The sequence below is a fragment of the Dreissena polymorpha genome, chromosome 5, assembly GCF_020536995.1.
Source record: "Dreissena polymorpha isolate Duluth1 chromosome 5, UMN_Dpol_1.0, whole genome shotgun sequence".
Classification (NCBI taxonomy): domain Eukaryota; kingdom Metazoa; phylum Mollusca; class Bivalvia; order Myida; family Dreissenidae; genus Dreissena; species Dreissena polymorpha.
The window spans coordinates 95,067,492-95,087,301 of record NC_068359.1 but is presented as its reverse complement, the minus strand read 5'-3'; the positions used below and the strand labels follow the sequence as shown (position 1 = coordinate 95,087,301).

Genomic DNA, 19,810 nt, shown 5'->3' with positions numbered 1-19,810 from the left:
CAATTCAAATGTTAACCCTTTGTCACTTAAATACAAATTTTTACGCATTTATAGCCCCTTAGAAAGTTAAATTTAATTAAAGACCTTTCTTACTAGATTCAAGTTTTAAAGGCTACATTTCCAACCCTAAGATAATGATAAGCAGCAAACAGCATAAAACCCGAACATACTGCGAGATACTCGCATGCTGTTCTGTTTTTGTTTCTGTTTGCACATAGCCATTTCACTTTGTTTCTGAGTGGGAAAGGGTTAATAGATGACCAGTCCAGCAAATCGTATACAGAATAAAATAAGACATGATATTGATCCCTTGGAATTGTGTATAGTTATTTAAACTCATGCGCTTCTATAGGAACAGCAAGTTTGAGGTCCGGCAATGGTTTGTTGAAGCCTTCTTTACTGAGCAAAAAGAATGTCGTTATCTCGCCTTTGCCCTGAAATCAATGACAAGATTAGTACTTAGATTTCATATTTTATGTTCACTTACATCACTCACCATACTTCATCTGTTCATTTAATGTGTATTTTTCATATCAATATATCATAGTCGAAATAAACGTAGAATGCTCCTAGTGAATATTCTTACTTCTTCATCGCTGGACATGTTTAAAAACAGGTTCGAACAAATGTTAAAAAAAGCGATTCGAATACATGTTTAAAAAGCCATTCGAAGACGTGTTAACAAGCGATTCAAGTTTTAACATGTTTAATCTAAACGCTGAAGGCACTGACTTTGTTCGCTGTTGTAAACTCTTAGACGCAACTCAGTTTTCAAAATTATGTTATAGCTTTTTATATCGCAAGTTTGAAATTAACACATCCCATTCAAGTTTATAAAGAGTGTGTCTTCAAGCACAGGTCGAGATGTGTTTTTTATTCTTCAAATCATTAATAAAAAAGATAATTTAAGCTTCATTTTGGGAAAACAGGGCTTAATGCATATACATTAATTATCATCCCAGTACCAGATACTCTCTTTAAACGAAAAACACCATACAATCAGAAAGTTTCGTCCTTGATTAACTTGTGCGCATTGCACAGTGTGCACAGGCTAATCTTATTTGACATGCATTAAGCCCCGTTTTCACTGAAAGCAGCTAATACAGCAGTACAGATGTCAGTGATAAACACTAGACTGGCCAATGTTGTCCAGTTAAACACTATCGATTAAATACACACACTGCAGTAGTAGAGCAGACGCTCCTAGCATTCGTCGTCTGCATAATGTTACTACAGGTAGTGCAGACAGGCAGTGTTTATCGTTCCTAGCGTAGCTTACCGCAGACTGACTTGCAGTTATCGTTCCTAGCGTACTTAACAGCACACTGACTTGCAAAACTGCCACTCTACATTAGTTGTGAGCTTACGTTTACAACTAAAAAGCTATTTGAAAACATGTTTAAAACGCGATTCACACTTAAGATTTTTTTTTTCGTTGAACGTCCAATTAACACATATTTGCTGGTTGAATGCTTAGGGCTTCAAGCAAGAGGTATTAAGTAAGCATCCTTTATTACCCTCGCAGTATAATTAAAAAAAGGTGTTAATTTAACGAAAAAATATTTTCAATTCTACATTATTATTTTGATACGAGTTTTTTTTATAACAATGCAAACTATATTTTACTATGCTTTTCCAGATCCGGTTGTTTGTTGCGCTTTTTAGATTCTTTACGACGAAATGTGCTTCTTTGTTCGTATTTTTAAAATCATCGAGAAGCATGCGATAACTTTCATAAACGTCATGAACTAACATGCTAGCTGTTTTTATTCAGAACACATGATACTATTTATGACACGAGTTTGGATCGAAAATTTAAAACTGGAACACGTTGGAATATGTCGTAAATAATCTATACGTATGTTAGAGTAAAGCATTCTATATAATGAAATTGTTAATACTGTTACCGACCTTCATAGCCACTGGTCCTCTGCAGTGGAAGTAGTACCCGCCCAGCTGATCCAGAATGGTCTTACACTGGGGACTCACGTGAATACGCAAAGCTAGAAATATTGAATGAGATCATCAGCGAATAATATTGCGTAGTCCTCTCTTTGGGTAAAATCAAGCTATACGTTTACGTTAGGGCTTAAGTTATTATATACACTTAGAATGTCATTATCTCCTTACCTACCCTAACCATTCACCGTAAACGTAAACGACGTGACTCGCTTACCTACAGGCACAATCGGTGCATATTCAATTTTTACTCGTGTTAGTTTTGTCTAACAAAAAAACGCACTCACATAACACGTTGAAATAGGTGGCATTGTTTTCCAGATAGATAAGACACAAATTACAGATACCAAATAGATATTACACATCAATTAACCCCTAACCCTACCCCTAACCCCAAACCCATAACCCTACCCCTATCCCTAACTTTACCCAAACCCCTAACCCTTCGTTGGCGGAGTTAACACCGCACTTTCAATTGTACAATTTCTCTTTGGTTGTGAATCTGTTTGGAATACAACGCTCTCGCGTTGAAAGATTTTGCACTGTGATCAATGTGGTGGGAAGAACTGTATACTGATTTTTTCACGACCGAACTTTTAGTTAATGTTCATAGAGCTTATCAAAAACCAAGAATCCGTGTTATTTAATATCATTTCGACCCAAATTTTTCAGATTCATTTTATCGCTGAACACCATGATTACATCTATGATTACATTTTTATTTACCAAACAATTTAAACTTGTAATCTTAAATTATATTATTATGTCTGCTACATTTTTAATACAATTTCCAAAACGTTTGATGTTATGATCTTATGCTCAAAATGTACCATTTTTGCAGCCTGAGATTAATGGACTTACCAAGGCCGCTTGACTCCATTCTTGAGGCATAGTTTACTGTGTCCCCGAACAGGCAAAACCGGGGCATTTTCAGTCCCACCACACCCGAACATACAGAACCTGGCGGGGATTGGACAAATTACATATTTAAAGCAAACAAATGATTTTAAATGATTCAGTTTTTAACAAGATCCAGAGAGGGTTATTACGTGATTATTAAGATGGCGACGTCCATGCCGATGCAGGTATTTTTCGCCGTTTAATACCCTTTATTTCTGGTATTATTATTTTTTTACTTCCGCTCACTTTCCAGCCATATAAGCAAGAAAGTTACTGGCGTTTATTTCATAGTTATATTCACTCTATATCTCGACTTTACTCGCTGTGATATTTCTTAGCGGGATAACATAATTGGAGCTCCACTAAGAAAATTTGCGGTGTGTAAAGTCGAGATATAAAGCGAAGTTAAATACGAAATAAACGCTAATCCCTTTTTTACTGAGATGACTGGAAAGTGAGCGCCATTAAACAAATAAACACAATTAATAAAGGGTTTAAAACGGCGAAATATAATCGTCTCGGCATAGACGTCGCCATCTTGACTATCACGTAATTACCCCCTCTGAAGATCGGAAGCAAAGGAAAGAGGCAAATCACGCTAGAATATTGTTAGGTTTTACAGTGGGACTCTTCATGATTGCCACTTTCGATCCTATTCGATACATCGATACATTAACGTGTACATCTAAAATTGGTAGATGTTTGCCATTGACCATCCGTATTCAACACGAACAAAGCTAGAGCATCACGAAAACGTTAGATAATTTGGCCGATCTAACTTAATTTCTAAGATGATCTTGAAAAAAAGCAAAAAGAACTGAGAGGCCAGCTGCTGGAAAGTCGTCAAGAGAGCTATGTAAAGAACATAATTTCAACAAGAGCAAGGACCTACTGGAACAGGCCGACCATCACGATTCAACACAGCAAGCGTTAACTTATTATTTCGTAAGGTTTTCTTTTTCATTTTACCACTGTGTATTCCAACCCGCATCTGCAACTGTTTCTCGGGTCGGTGCCGTATTCTAAACTTGGTCACGGAGCTGAGAAGATCTAGAGCCATTGTCGCTATCTCGCCAGCGTGCTTGTTACCGTTCCGCTGAGGTAAGCCGCTCACCACCATGTAGGCGTCACCGATGGTTTCCACCTGTGCGATATATAGGTAGATCTGTATATGAAGATATAAGGATTATTTTCGATCGCGATGCGGCTGTTAAGTTATTTGGTTTCCACCTGAGCGATATATATGTCGATCTTTATATGAAGATATATGATTCATTTTTGTATCGCGATAAGGCTGTTAAGTTGTTTGAGTAACCTTTCCACCATGAAGGCGACACCGATAGTTTCCACCTGTTAGAACTATGTTACGGTAAATATGCTAAACTATGAGTTTCTTATACGTTTACTTTGTTCAATGTTACGTTCAGTATGATTTGCATAAGGTTTTTGTTTCATTTATATATTGCGTTCAATGTTTGCAATAGGTATATTTGACGAGCAATTTGAATACCATTTCCACCATAGAGGAGATATATATTAACATACGTTCTTTCAAAGATATTGCGTTCGATATTTCTTTCAGTAGGTTTTTGTTATTTATTGGAATGCCCTTGCCATTATAAATACGTCGCCTATGGTTTCCACTTAAACGACATGTACTTAAACGTTAATTCAAAGATATTGCGTTTATGTTTTTTTTTGCAATCGGTTTGTGTAAGTTATTTGAATACCCTTTCCACCATATATGCCATATATAATTATATGTTCTTTCAAGGACATTGCGTTCAATTCATTTTGCAATAGGTTTGTGTGAATTATTTGAATAACTTTTCAACCATGAAGTGGTCGCCATATTTCTGCTGTTTGAATAAATATCATTAATACATGTAAAGAGAATTATCTTCATTCTCACTCGCATAAATTAGTTTATATTTGTCTTTAAAGGGATACTCTAATACGAGTATAGAATACATTTAAAATGAAATCCAAAAGCTCATCGCTTACATATTTGTCTTATATAGCTATTATATAATCCGATCTACTGTCGTCATTAGTACTTCGTGCCCGTCAAATATATTTCAAACATTGTACGTGCATCCGTCCAATATACTTAGTAATGAGCGATCCGAGTTTAAGCGAACATTTCAGTCTGCTTAAGATATATCCTTCGAGAACAATCAGTCTAATACGCATGGTGTTAAAATTTGAAATATTGCAGATTTGCAACACCATTGTAGTGAAACATGAAAAACATTCTTCAAATATGTATTTAAAATATACTGCGAGGATTCAGTTCTCGAGAAACACGATGCATGTACAACGTCATTAGATTAAATGCTCCGCTGCGGTAAGGATGTTAAACGTTAAAAAAACGTCAATGAATATTAAAGGTATATAATAAAGGAATATAAATAAAATAAATAACATATGATACTATTTAACAGCGTAGTGAACAATACTGCTACTTTTGTTTACTACAAAGCTGATAAATGCATATACAAACATTCTCTCCCTCGACCCATCCAGTAAGGTATGTTTTAATCAGTCAGGATAATCACGTTATAGTCAAGATGGCGATATCAATGCCGAGACATTTTTGCGCCGTTTTGCTTTCATTAATGTTTATATTAATTCTTTTGATAATTGCCGCTTACTTTCCAGCAATGTCAGAAAGGAACTTTTTAGTTTTTATTTCGTATAAAAACTTGCTCTATATCTCGACTTTACTCGCTACAAAATTTCTAAGCGGGATGACCTATTTACAAATCCACTAAGAAAATTCACAGCGAGTTAAGTCGAGATATAAAGCAAATTATGATAGGAAATATACTGTAACCACTTTCTTACTGATATGGCTGGATACTGAGCGTCATTTAAAGATTAAACAAATGTAATAAAACATATAAAACGGCGAAAAATACCTGTTTCGGAATTGACATCGCCATCTTGACTATCAACTGATTACCACATCTGTGTATACACATTAAAATGTATCGAGGTATTGTACGCAATGTAAAATAACATGATTTTATAGACTGAAATACGTAACGAAGATCTCAGTATAAACTTATAATTTCTATTACCTTATATACATCGTAGTCCTCAATAATCGTGTCGAAGCACGTGTACAGATCATTCAGAAAGTTAACAACCTGAAAGAAAAGTAATAACATATGGGCCTCGCTCTTTGAATAGGGGATTAAATGCTTGTGCGTAAAGTGTCGTATCAGATTAACCTGTGCAGTTTGCAAAGGCTAATCTGGGACGACACTTTACGCACATGCATAAAGCCCCCTTTTCACTGAGCAAGGCTCATAAAGGTGGCACTGTATATACTTGAAATTTTGCAGCAACTAGTGTTTACAAATTGTCCTTGCACGCTATTGAACAAAATCTTGCACCACGCTAACGGCCATAAAAAATTAACACATTTGACAAGTGCATGTCAAAGCAATAAATCAATCCGAATCGTGAACACGTTACGTTCTTCTTATAGCTCATGTGCTAAAGCGCAAGAATACATAGGGACTATTACGCTAGTCATTTGTTCAAAGAGTATGTATAAGTCTTGATGTTTTGTTATGCCGCATCACACGAAGTTTTAAAATATATATGCACTTTACTTTATTTCAAATAAAATTACAAAAATAAATACACTGGTACTACGTATTCGCTTTTCTCATAACGCGTTGGACAATATATGTGACGTCATTGGTTACTCACATATTCCCTAATGATTTTAAACAACAATTTTGCATGGGTATTGACTTCAATCTTATGTGGATTTGACATTTGTAAAATGGTTAAGTGTGGCAATTTTTGTTATCGAAGTCTCGTGTGTTAATTTGTAAATGATTTTGGCGTATTAGTATTTGATATAACTCTGTCGCTGAAATTGTTGAACATTTATGAGGAGTAAATGTTGGTGCCAGTTGTGATCGTGTTGCACTACACTAGCTGGTAAAACGTGAATAGTCTGCTACTGCTTCAAAGATTGGTAAAAACTCGGTCAATCTTATGTGTCACTTGCATTCTAAATGATACTATACACAACTCCATGATAACGTTTGAAAAATAGTTAGTTTAATATGGTAAAATGGAATCGCAAAAAAGCGACAACATATATCTCGTACAGAGTTTATAGTATGCCGACTTGCGTTTAATCGATTGATATTATATATTTATATGAGGATTCTAAACAGTTATTTCATTAAAATCGGGAAAGAGTGCATTCAATTCCGGACGGAATTGTGGGGATTTGTAATAACATCCTTTGTTCGACCTCGTCCCTACCACATCTTCCATTTACTGGCATATGTATGCGCAATTTGTAAAGACTGCCTCAGAACACAGACAGTTTACTGATCCCCGTGTTAAGTAAAATAACCTATTCCCGCAATAAAACTGGTCTCAATTGAAAACGTCGAAGATTTCAAACAAACTTACGAACCAACCTCCATCGGGGAACTCTCCGATGAAAGAGTCGTGAATCCGACAATATCGGAGAAGAAGACTGTGACGCTGTCGTACGTCTCAGGCGCGACCATCTTGCCCAACTTCAGGTCGTTCGCTATCGACCTGATAAATATACGGACCAATTCTAAATTAAAATCATTATGGATGCTTGGTTCGTGCCTATTCTGTCTCGCATTCGAAAATGCAACATGATTTAGGTACAAAATAATATAGTTACAAAGGGCGGTACAAATGCTCATATGTGTTACCCAAAGATGGAATTTTTGCAATACTGGCTTCAACTGGAAGTGACTTTGTGCTATAAAGGATGGTTTTACCTATAAAGATGAGCATTTGCACACACATCGAGGCAAACTACCCTCACCAAGGGCAATTACTGTACGGTAACAATGCAGACCTTGGATTCATTCTACACATCAAATTCCCAGTGCTTTTTTGTTCCAACTCTAGCTGATGCGGATGTGCACCAACATCGAGGAAAACAGTTATTGCCAAGAGTATTTGATCTGCGTAACTGCGTACTTGGGTAAAACAGACAATCGTCACTATGCAAACATGGGTAACATCCTACTCTAGCAGGTCCTCGATGCGTTTCTGTTCTATCTCTAGCTCCGGTGTGCGGCCTATGTTCAAACACCTCGAGGTAAAGTACTCTTACACCAGGCATACAATTTACATTCCTATTGAACACGTACAATTACAACAAACCTGGGTAACATCCTACAAAGAAGGTATTCGGTGCGTTTCTGTTCTATCTCTAGCTCCTCGCTGCGGCATATATTCAAAAACCTCGAGGTAAAGTACTCTTACCACATTCATTACGTTCCTATTTAACACGTGCAATGGTGACAAACCTTGGTAACATCCTACAAAGCAGGTCTTCTGTGCGTTTCTGTTCTATCTCTAGCTAATGTGTGCGGAATGTGTTAAAAAACCTCGAGGTAAAGTCCTCTAACACCAGGCATAAACTTTACGTTCCTGTTTAACACATGCAAACATGACAAACCTGGGTAACATCCTACACAACAGGTCTTCTGTGCGTTTCTGTTCTATCCACAGGCATAAACTTTACGTTCCTATTTAAAACGTACAATGAAAAAAAACCTGGGTAACATCCTACAAAGAAGGTCTTCTGTGCGTTTCTGTTCTATCTCTAGCTCCTGTGTGCGGCTGTTAACGAGTTCTTCAAGGTGGTCAGCGTACTTCTCCATCATGTGCACCATCTGGTCCACAAGGTTCGTTGTCCTGCAAACAGGCCGTTAACTCTTAAAGTGCTGGAACCGAATTTTGAAGGCCTTTGCAAACAATTTGGATCCAGATGTGACGCCACAAAACGTGGAGTCTCATCAGGATCCAAACTGTTTGCTATTCTGGTAGTATTTTAAAAAAATGATATTTTTAGAAATTCAGCAGACGACATTTTAGCAGACGAATAAATTTCCCAGCATGCAAAGGGTTAATTGACAAGCCTTTAGTTCGAATTTGTAAAAGCTGTAGTTACTCATGTCTCATTTAAATATTTTTTTGTTTGGGTGTGTCAAAAACTTTGTGTCAGTAAGTTGTCATAGAAACCAAACGGGTTTCTTTTAAAAATGACTAAGTGTTCTTGTCTAAGCATCTGTTAATAACTTAGCAATTTTTATGCTAAAACTAAGTTAAACGCGTTTCGTTTCAAATGCCAATTAATAGTGCGTGTGATGTCAGTATTAAACAGCATAACGGTGGTATCCGTTGAATGGATAAATACTCTGGCGCGTTTTGGAGCGTTTCATAGACCGTTTGCTGCTGTCAAGTTATCATTTTGATTTGAAAAAAACAACAACACGAAAACTCGAAGTTTGAAGTAAGGTTGTAACACAATCATTCTTCAGATGTCATGGTACATTTTTGTATAAAACAAATGCATCGTTTAAGACGAGACGTAGTATTAAACACTATTTTATAATCAACCTATGTTATCAAGACCTGTGCAAAAGCTAACAAGATTTAGTGTAGCGTTTAGAAATCTATCTCCGGGAACTACGCATTTCCTAAGCAGATATGCAATAATTAAATCGATGGATTCTTTCGCACTCGACGCAAAGCCTTTGATGGCAAGAATAGTGTCAACCGACAAGCTCTCGCGCATATTGTTCTCGACAATTTTATTTTTCGTTTAATAGAGCAATAACTTACTTTCCGTTATTCAATTTCTTCAACAGTTTCAATATTGTATCAAAGGTCGGGCGGAACATATGAACCTCTTCCCAACACATGCGCATAATGTCATCGAGTTCCGGTATTGTTTCTTCTGTCGGTACTTCCGGCCTGAAAGGGGGCGTCTGCTTTGCAATTATAAGTTGAAGGATATCTGAAATAAGCAAAAGACAAAGATGTAGTCAATGTATTTGTACATTTAATAATGAATAGAAAGTAGTAATGTTGAAAGAAAATTTAAGATATGGCGAAATACAAATACATTTATTGGTTTCCAGTAAAGTCATGCTGTGGTATTTGCAAATGTTTTTTACATTTGCAGCTACTTTTGCCATCACTCAAGTAATTGTTCTCGTCTTCGTGCTCGTTAAATAACTACCGTACATCGGTCAAAGAGCAATTTGATCAATATATTTACGTACTCGGCACAATAATCAATATTAGCATTTGGTTCATTAGCGTTATGGTCAGTAAACTATCTGCTGTCAAATCGTCCGAATACTCATCATCATTTACAATAATAGAATGAAAAAGATGGTCATTTAAACAGGACAACCCTCCTGACCAAGGTTACTTAAACAAATATCGATAGCAAAATCACCGTCATTATTATGGTTATCGCCATATCAGGATTATTCATGAGAAAATCACATCACCTTGGGGATCTAGATGGTTATACGAATATGGACCGGATCTCAGTATGATTTCCTGTAAAATGATTCCATAGGAATACACATCACCCTTCTGGGAGCCTCGGACGCTCTGACTTTTGTCGCGAAGCAACTCGGGTGCTGTCCACAACAATTCTGAAATTGCCTAGATATATGTAGTTACGTTGGTGTGCCATATATTTAGGTTTATGACTTAATACATTAAAAACGAGTTCATTGATTTCGACTTTATGCATTAATAACGATGGAAGAGAGAACAACCATTGCAATCGTTTTTGACTTTGTTAATTATAATAATTATAAATAAACAGTGCCAAACAAAAATTATTCGATAAATCGCATGACGTTGGCAGTGATAAGACAAGACAAGGTTCTTATAAACAATACAACTTTCAGCCGAAAATTCGAATTGGAAGAGTAGACATTTCTAATAATCATGGAAACATAGGCACTGAGCAGTATTTTAACTGTGTTGTGAGTGTAGATACGTTTCAAAACTAAGGGCTGGAGTTTAAAATTGATGCCTTATTATTCAAAATAGTATGTGTTATGCCACTCTTCATATACAAATCACCGAATATTATCATTTTTAGCTATGAACGCAATTTGGCTGCATATGTAAATGCTAGACATTGGAATACACATGTATTTAAAACAGGAAGGGATGAAATCCTATTTGATAAGTTGCTTTCCAAGTATCTGATACGTTAGGCAGATATAAATGATGTGTTTCAGATTAGGTATTCATCAACCATTTCGTAGACTTATGAATAAATCTAAATCAGAGTTTGAATTTATATACAGGCTCGAAATGGTGCTTTTTTAATTACCTATTGTTTTTATCAAATAATAATAATACACTTGACTTAAAGAAGTTTTAGTACCTTAAAATTTTAAAAATATTTTTTTGACTGAAATCTAAAAATCGGTTGGTTTATACGGGCCCAAGTGCCTGAATAATCAGTAAACTTGCAATCGACTTTACAAATCACAAAAATGTTCGCAAAAAAGGTGTAAGAATGTATTACTTAAATTGGTTGATATTCTATGTATAAAAAATAAAGTGAAACTATGCATATAGCTAGTGTTCATATGAGCTTCTATAGCCGCAACCATTTGAACTCTTAATTGGTTGAAACACTCTAACATATGTGCCATATTCCGGAGTTTTCGACATAATTGGAACACTGGGTCGCCAACTCGCGGACATGTTTGATGGTAACTCAAATACTTGCAAATATTGGATATAATCTTTTAGAACGATGAAATGTCTGATACGATTAGTATACTATTTTACTTCGTATTTAAGCGTTCTTTAGGTTTCCCCCAGAGACACCAAGCACTGGTTATAGTCGCAGGAAACGGACTCGATAGCGTTTCAAATAAGCATTAGGTTTTCTATGCAATCGAGAGAAAATAAATAGGTGCACACTAAGTATTCGTTACATGCTAGTTAACGACTTCATAAGCAAATTATTTGACCTGAAGTTATTTTTTATGAATCCGTTTGGCCGTTACCTTACCAATGGTACTATCGGCAATCACACTTACAATTATCCAAATCCAGATTTTCATGGATCAACAGTTTGTTATATTTTCTAATATAGTTATACTATATGCCTTTTGGCAGAAATGGTCATTATATGTTTACAGTCAAACACTCAAACGTAAAATTAAGTAAAAATCGATTCAATCAGTATCATGTCATTTGAAATTTAAGCAGGGATTGGATGAGGTTTCTTAGAACTAGTTGAATCTCGATGCGTGGTTTTATAATTTTCGATATTTTAACACACGGTCTCAGAAAATAAAATCCAACCGCTGTTCTCCTTACTTTGACACAGATGTTATTGCCCCGACTTACGGTAATTCTTGTTGAATTCACTATCGTGCAGTGGTCGTTCCCCGTCCCGGAAGATGGGCATAGCGATGTCGCCTATTCGGCAAGTCCAGTGTGGGTCGATAAACACGTTTGATGACTTTAAGTGCCCATGGCTTTTGACATTGGATGTATGCAAGTAACTCATCCCCTAAAGTAATATCAAAACACAAAGATGTGGAGAACAAAAAAAATCAACGCAAAAAGTGTAAATGATCATGTAGTGCAAACAGATGAAAACCACCATTGCATGCACAAAGATTTAACGTGAGTCCGTGCTATGTGTATATAATATTTAAAATCATTCTTTAATGATGCAACTCCGTTCAAACGTGTATAAATAAATTTAATTATTACACATACTTAATGTATAAAGACCTATAATTGGCTTATTATCATCATAATGTATAATAATCGATATAAGTAAACAATTGTTTGAAAATGGCCGCCGCGAAGGCCAAAATCAATACACCATATTGTTGTCCATGCATAACTGAGATTACAGCAATTACTTACATAGTAACATAAACACTTTTTATGATGAAGTTCGGGCTTTTTGTCTAAATTGCAATGGTGAGGACATCGTTACAAATTCTGTACTACCAAGGAGAACCGTGAATATAAATATGAACATAAATATGAAACTAGCTTGGAGTGAACATAAACACAAAGATAAATGAGGCTTCAAATCAGGGCATGGTTTTATGAAAATTAGGATGACAACTTTAAGTAATGAGTGATTGTTTTACTTAAAAGTCATTGATCACCAAAACTATTGGTAAATAATGCACGTGTAATATTAAGTTTTTCTAAGCGTTTTCGCATCTTTAATATTCTATGGTCAACTAAAATTTACGACCGATAATCAAATTCGGACACCATTACCTTAGCAATGTCAGTCGCAAAGGAGACCTTGAAAATCTTGTCCAGCTTAATGTTGTCATTTTAGGACATCGAGAAGGCTCCCCTTCAGACAGTACACTGAAAGGATGCAGGTCTTCAGTGGTTCTACACAGGCCCCAACTAGGGGGTTGATGCTCCGGTGACTTAGGTAACGGATCTGAAAAAAAGGTTTCTTCTGAGTTTAAAGTGTGTTGTTATTGTAAATTTTATGGAAAATTGTTGGTAATACACAGAGAGGAGACGGGTCTGCAGGGTCGCTACGCAGGTCAATATTAGTAGACTTGTTTTCCGGTGACCTAAGTGAGAATATAAAAGATTCGATAACAAATGAGACTTTTAAGTTGATTTGTGTAGATTTGTGTGTGATTTACTTGGCAATACACGAAGAAAATGCCTATCTGCATGGATAAACAGGTCCGTTTTATCGTGTTAGCTTTTTTTGAAAGATTTGGGTAGTATATTTCAGATCATGAAATTCTTCGTGCATTCTACTTATCCTTTACTCTCATAGTATCGGTCCTCCCCTTAGTATCGTGTCTTTAAAGAAATACTATAAGAAGTGCAGGAAAGTGTGTTTTTTCTTCAATTTTTTGAAGTTGTAATTTATTTGATGGTTATCCTTGACTATTACGACGATCATTCTCATGATTTTCGGTGTTCGTTGGAAAGTAGGTCATGTTTTTTATTCCAGGGCGATGCTATGATTTTTTTATTACGTAACACACAATTATGTTAGTTTTTTATGGATTAATGGTAGCTTAATCGAATGTTTCATATGGCGCTTATTTTTGAGTTAAATGTAAAAAAAATTTAAGAACAACATGAGCACATGTTTCGTTTTTCCATTAAGTTACCTTGTTTTAGACAAACCACATGCGCATAGTGACAAAACTTAGCAACCAATCAGAAGGGCCGATACTATACGAAACAAATTACTACTGGGATCTAAGTCTAAGCCAGTATTTTGTCAAAACATTGCCGAATAAAATGCAGTTTTCGTTGTTATGTCCAAGAATACTCATTTAACTATTGTTTGAAATATAACACATGTGTGTTTTTGTATTTGTTCACTTCCAAAATACGTAACTATTCATTAAGAGGGCCGATACTACGTATAGACATGCTAAGTCAATAGGTTAGATGACTGAAGTGACACATCTGAAAACATCAGCTAGTTCATTAACTTTTTCTGATTGTTATTTTATTATAATTAATATTACATAATTTGTGTTAATTTATCGAGCATTACACGCGAATTTATGGATTCAACGGAATATCCTGCTCTGGTATTGATTGCAAAGGGATATATTCAACTTGTAACATGAAGGTCGCACATCTGAGGAACAAGTGGGCTTTAAGTTTAATTGTGTGACAATTAATGTTGTCTTCCACATGGCCCACCTAAAAAGACTTTTGAAACCAGAGGGGCGGTGTATACAAAACCATAGCAAACTTAAGCTTCTATGCAATTTTCAGTGTTCTGTATCACATGTTAAGGAATATAGACTGAGCTTTGATTATTTGATTTTGGTGTCTTATAATACATAAAATATAGTCTGCGTGTGCCTTCTTTCTTGAGCTTTAAAACAACAAGCGGATAAATGGCACATGGGATCATAAAACTTGTATACTACGTATATTTAGTATATTTAAACTAATTAAACTGCGACCTAACGTTTGATGACCTATGTTTCCTTGGAATATCCTTCATTAAGAATTTTGAAGTCACGTAAAACATATAAACGGTTTCTTATACTGCTAATTATACGGAAACAGAAGAAGGTAGATTCATGTGAAATATGAGACTAACTGACAAGAAGTGTATCATTAAAACCTGTTAATCATGGGTAATAATGTAGTGCGTCATCTGCATTAGGGACAGATTTAATGATTTAATCGTGTTCTATACACTTGATCTTGAACTTGCCATTGAAAGCTTTGATTATGAAGTTGCTATCACGCCATGTTTGCACAAGTTCAACTGTATGACGTTTCGCATTTTAGCCTAGAATTTTCCATTAAAAAAACTTGTTGTTTAACGAATGACTTGCCTTCGATGCAGTAGTTTTCTAGCGTAATATCAACCATAAAATATCTTATTTGATCGTACTGTTTTCGTTACATCAGTGAATGTATTGACCCTGAAAATCGTAACTGTGCCTTATAAGGTACTAGCATCACAGAAGGCTGCTTTTACTGATGAATATGGCGGGGGGGGGGGGGAGTCTAACAAAAAAGTATTTTAATAAGCCTTTAATATAATAGTATTTAGGTCTTGAACGGATCATTGACTACGATTTTGAAGAATGAAAATACAGTTTATGAACATCAAATTATTAAGGTTTTCGTAGTGCATTTATTTGTTACATGATCGTTATAAAAAGTCAATATCATGTACAACGTTGCAATAGAATTATGCTTCGTTCATTTTTTGTTAATCGATAAATTATTATACCCTTATTAAAATATCATATTATGCTCTTGATAAAATCATAAATGTATTTACTAGTCGTAATTAACATACAATACGAACAAAAGCTGTTGTTAAAACGTGCGACCGTTGAAAAAATATGATTATTTCCAAACAAAATCTTCTAAGATGATACAAATGGACCAAGAATTATGATATCTCTTCCAAATGTTCATTTTGATGAACAGAACCTATCAATGTATATTTTTTAATCTCTGTGTCCATTTGTCTATAAGGTTTGGTTGACCAAAAATTAACCGTACGATATTAAACATGTTTGTCTGCGTTGTATACAGACGTTTGTCAGGTTTCACATTATACCAAATTAATAGACTAAAGTGTGTTCTTTAAGAAGATGTCGAGTTCGATGAAATGCTTAAAATCTATGTATTTCCCTAGAGATTTACTAGATGAGAATACATACCTTGTAGCTGCGGCTTCTTATTGTTAAATGGAATGACGAAAAGACAGACTCCATCGATAAGTACATTCTATTTACCTGTCTTATTCAGAGGGGGTAATCACGTGATAGTCAAGATGGCGACGTCCATACCGAGAGAGTTATTTTTCGCCGTTGTATACCCTTTATTACTTCTCTTTATTTTTTAAATGACGCTCACTTTCCATCCATATCAGTAAAAAGGTGATTAGCGTTTACTTTGTATTTAAATTCGCTTCATATCTCGACTTTACTACCCGCAATTTTTCTTAGTGGAGCCCTAATTAGGTCATCCCGCTAAGTAATTTCGCACCGAGTAAAGTCGAGATATAGAGCGAATATTACTATGAAATAAAAGCCAGTAACTTTCTTCCTAATATGGCTAGAAAGTGAGCGGAATAAAAAATAAAAATACAAGTAAATAAGGGTATAAACGACGAAAAATACCTGCCTCGGCATGAACGTCGCCATCTTGTCTGTCACGTGATTACCCCCTCTGTTATAAATGGATGTTTTTTTCATAAAGACATTAATGGCTGCTCATAATAACTTTGAATACACAATGTTTCTGAATATATTCTAGGATTGTTTTGTTAAATGAAAATTCATAAACGTTTAAAACGTAAACAAAATAACCTGCAGACGCAAATAACATTTAACCGTTATTTTATTTCAAGCTAAACAAAACAAAATAACCCAAACGTGTGGTTACATGCAACCATACCTCGTTGATCTCCCGTACCAGGCTAGCCGTAACGGCAGTGTAGGGCTTGTTTATTTGCTTGACGGCGACTATTGTTCCGTTGACGTTGGCAATCTTCGTGAAGACCTGACTGGATATAGCGGAATCTAGGCTGTTCTTGCGTTTTGACTTTCGGAGTGTGTTGGAGGATTTGGACCTGGTCGACATAATTGTCCCCTGATGCGGAAAGCAGCGTTTTACTTAACAGTGTACACACTTTTCCAATATATAGATTCTAAAATAAAGACAACAATGTATTCTAGACGGATAATAATTATTGTATATCAAATTATGTTGCTGTCGTTATTGTTACCTCAACCAACCTACGATAAGATCGAATACCACGACCAAAAAACGCTTGGTTATATAAGGTGGCGTAGTAGCTATCTCGGGGGAACGACTAAGCTATATTTATTCGTACAGAATATTAGCATATGTTACAGAAAAATTGATTGGCTTACTAACTCGTTCCCTTAGATGGCTAAAATTCTCTCCTCTTTTGTTTAATGCACACCTCCTTTATTTACGGCATCGCTCTTTTTTAATTTCACTCCTCTTTCATTTAGTTTTACACTCCTCTTTTTCTATCTCGTGGCCTCGACGTAGTAACTCGAGGCCATAACATAGCTTACCCATGGCCACGAGTTAGTAAGTGGAGGCCACGAGATAGAAAAAAAATATTGCAATTTAAAAAAAACGAAGAAGTGCATGTCACCTCTATGCCACCGTATTAATACGTCACTAAGACAAAATCTGTTTGTGTACGTTTTGACATCCACAATTTACAAATTACTATTCCATGTAAAACGTTCCATAAATGTTTCATAAGTATTTTATGTTAATATATGATGAAATCTTATACACATTAGTTGCATCCGTTAATCAAACGACTCTTTATTCTATTCTTAATGGAACCTTTTCTCGTTTTGGTAAATTTACAATAATGTTTTAGAATCGCAAATTTTCGTTTTAGTTATGATATTTGTGAGGGAACAGTAATAGTGAACATTAAACATGTTTAGAAATATCAATAATGTACATCTTTTGGCGATTTAAAAACCAGTAAATAATAAAGCGGTGCAACGCGAAACGATTGAATACTTAGGAGAGTTCTGTTGTTGTCGTTATATTTTGTGACACTGCGTGGATTGCTTATATAAGGTATAAAATACATAATACATTGTTTGAGCACGGATTGCGGAGTGGTCTAAGCGCTAGACTTTTACTACAGGGATCAGTGGTTCTGGACAAATGGATGGTTCCTTTTTTATTTCTTTAAGTTTAGTATTGTTTGTTTTACTGGAGCTATTTGGATCCAATGTTTACATTTATCAATAATAATAAAGCATTTAATGGTAAACTTCAAACATGCCAAAATCTGTGAAAATGTCGCTTTAAACATAACCTATCAACTGAATACGTGTTGGTCGCATAACGTGCATGTTGGCATGGTAACGTCAATACGGTTCCACGGACTACTGAATACTTACTAAACTGCCAAACGAACTTCCTTTAACTTTCACTTTGAAATGAATATCATCAAATGGTATCTGCCAATCCAGGCTCTCCATCATACCTTGAAGCCTTCGTTTCCTGGAATCAAGCCCATTTTGACCTCTTTGAATACAAGGTATACAGTTTCTGTATTACACATAATTAGACGTTATCATAGAGTTTGATCTACCTGTCTGTACGTGACACAATAAACAGAACGCCTAAACAGTATCGGCCAACTTCTTTCAGAAAAGATATTTCATATAAATCACGGTGCCTATACCACGTGACTTTTTAAGATCTGTGTTGAGAGAATAAAGCGCGACCCAGATAACATTTTTAAGGATGTCTTTTAAATGTTTCACCAACTTAAATGGGATAAGGTGGAGAGCACGCTTATTCGTGAGAGTTTCTATATGTTTCATGATTTTGTTTTTAAATTAATATCTTTTCAGTAAAGTGCAACCGCGAATTTGAAAGGTTAGAAAAATGTCGGATCACTGTGGGGACCGCATATTACAAATAATGTTGACCATGTTCTTATGTACGATGCAATAAACGCTGTGTTATCGTATAAAATATACAAAGTAATCGATATACACATATGGAGTTTAATCAAACTATGTATTGTGTTCAACACTGTTATTATGTGGATTGGCCTGTAGAAATCCAATATGTATTAAAATATGTTTTTGTTGTACGCAGTGCACACTTATAGAGAGGGAATAATGATTGCATGATATAATTTGAAAAAGAGTGATTATGTAAGGAAAAAACAGATGTACCTGTAAAAATAAGTACCGAGACCGGCTGAGAGTAAAATGACGAACAATAACACAACAGAGGACGCTGTGAATGCGACAGTATCTGAAAACGAAAGAGTGAACTGTTAAATCACCACGTGTGATGAGAAAAGTGTTATAATTATTTATTTATTTTAGGTTTCACCTTTTATCATCATCATCATCATCATCATCATCATCATCACCATCACCATCACCATCATAATCATCATCATCATCATCATAATCATCATCATCATCATCATCATCATCATCATCATCATCATCATCGTCATCGTCATCGTCATCATCACCATCATTATCATCATCATCATCATCATCATCATCATCATCATCATCATCATCATCATCATCATCATCATCATCGTCATCGTCATCATCACAATCATTATTATCATCATCATTATTATCGTTATCATCAGTGTCGCCTTCGTAGTCGTCGTCGTCAGCAGAAGCAGCAGTAGCAACAACAACAACATGATCATCAAAACCATCATCATCAACATCATCAGCGGAAGCTTCAGTATCATCAGCAAGTTCAGCATCACCAATATCATTATCATCACAATCAAAACAATCAACACGATGGTGGCCATCAACATCTCTACGATCATGATCTCTGCGATCAATATCGACATCATCATCAGCGTCATAATGTTGCTTTAGCACTATTAAAAGAAGTATCTTTTAATTGTTATATAGTATTCTATCAAAATCTAATAAAATTATTGTATGTATTTTATATATAATTCTCTCACATCCGTTTTCATCTTTCTCACAGAACTCCCCGCTCCAGCCACAAATTGGTCGTCCCAGGGGCGCATTTAAGGTACCCCCGGGCCAATAGATGGGCGTGCCGTCTACTAACTCCAGGCCGC

General features: G+C 35.5%; 1 pseudogene; it reads right to left on the bottom strand.

Moving 5' to 3' along the window:
- Positions 1-269: 269 nt before the first annotated feature.
- LOC127831479 (atrial natriuretic peptide receptor 1-like) overlaps positions 270-19,810 on the bottom strand; it is a 52,768-nt pseudogene continuing 33,227 nt past the window's right edge.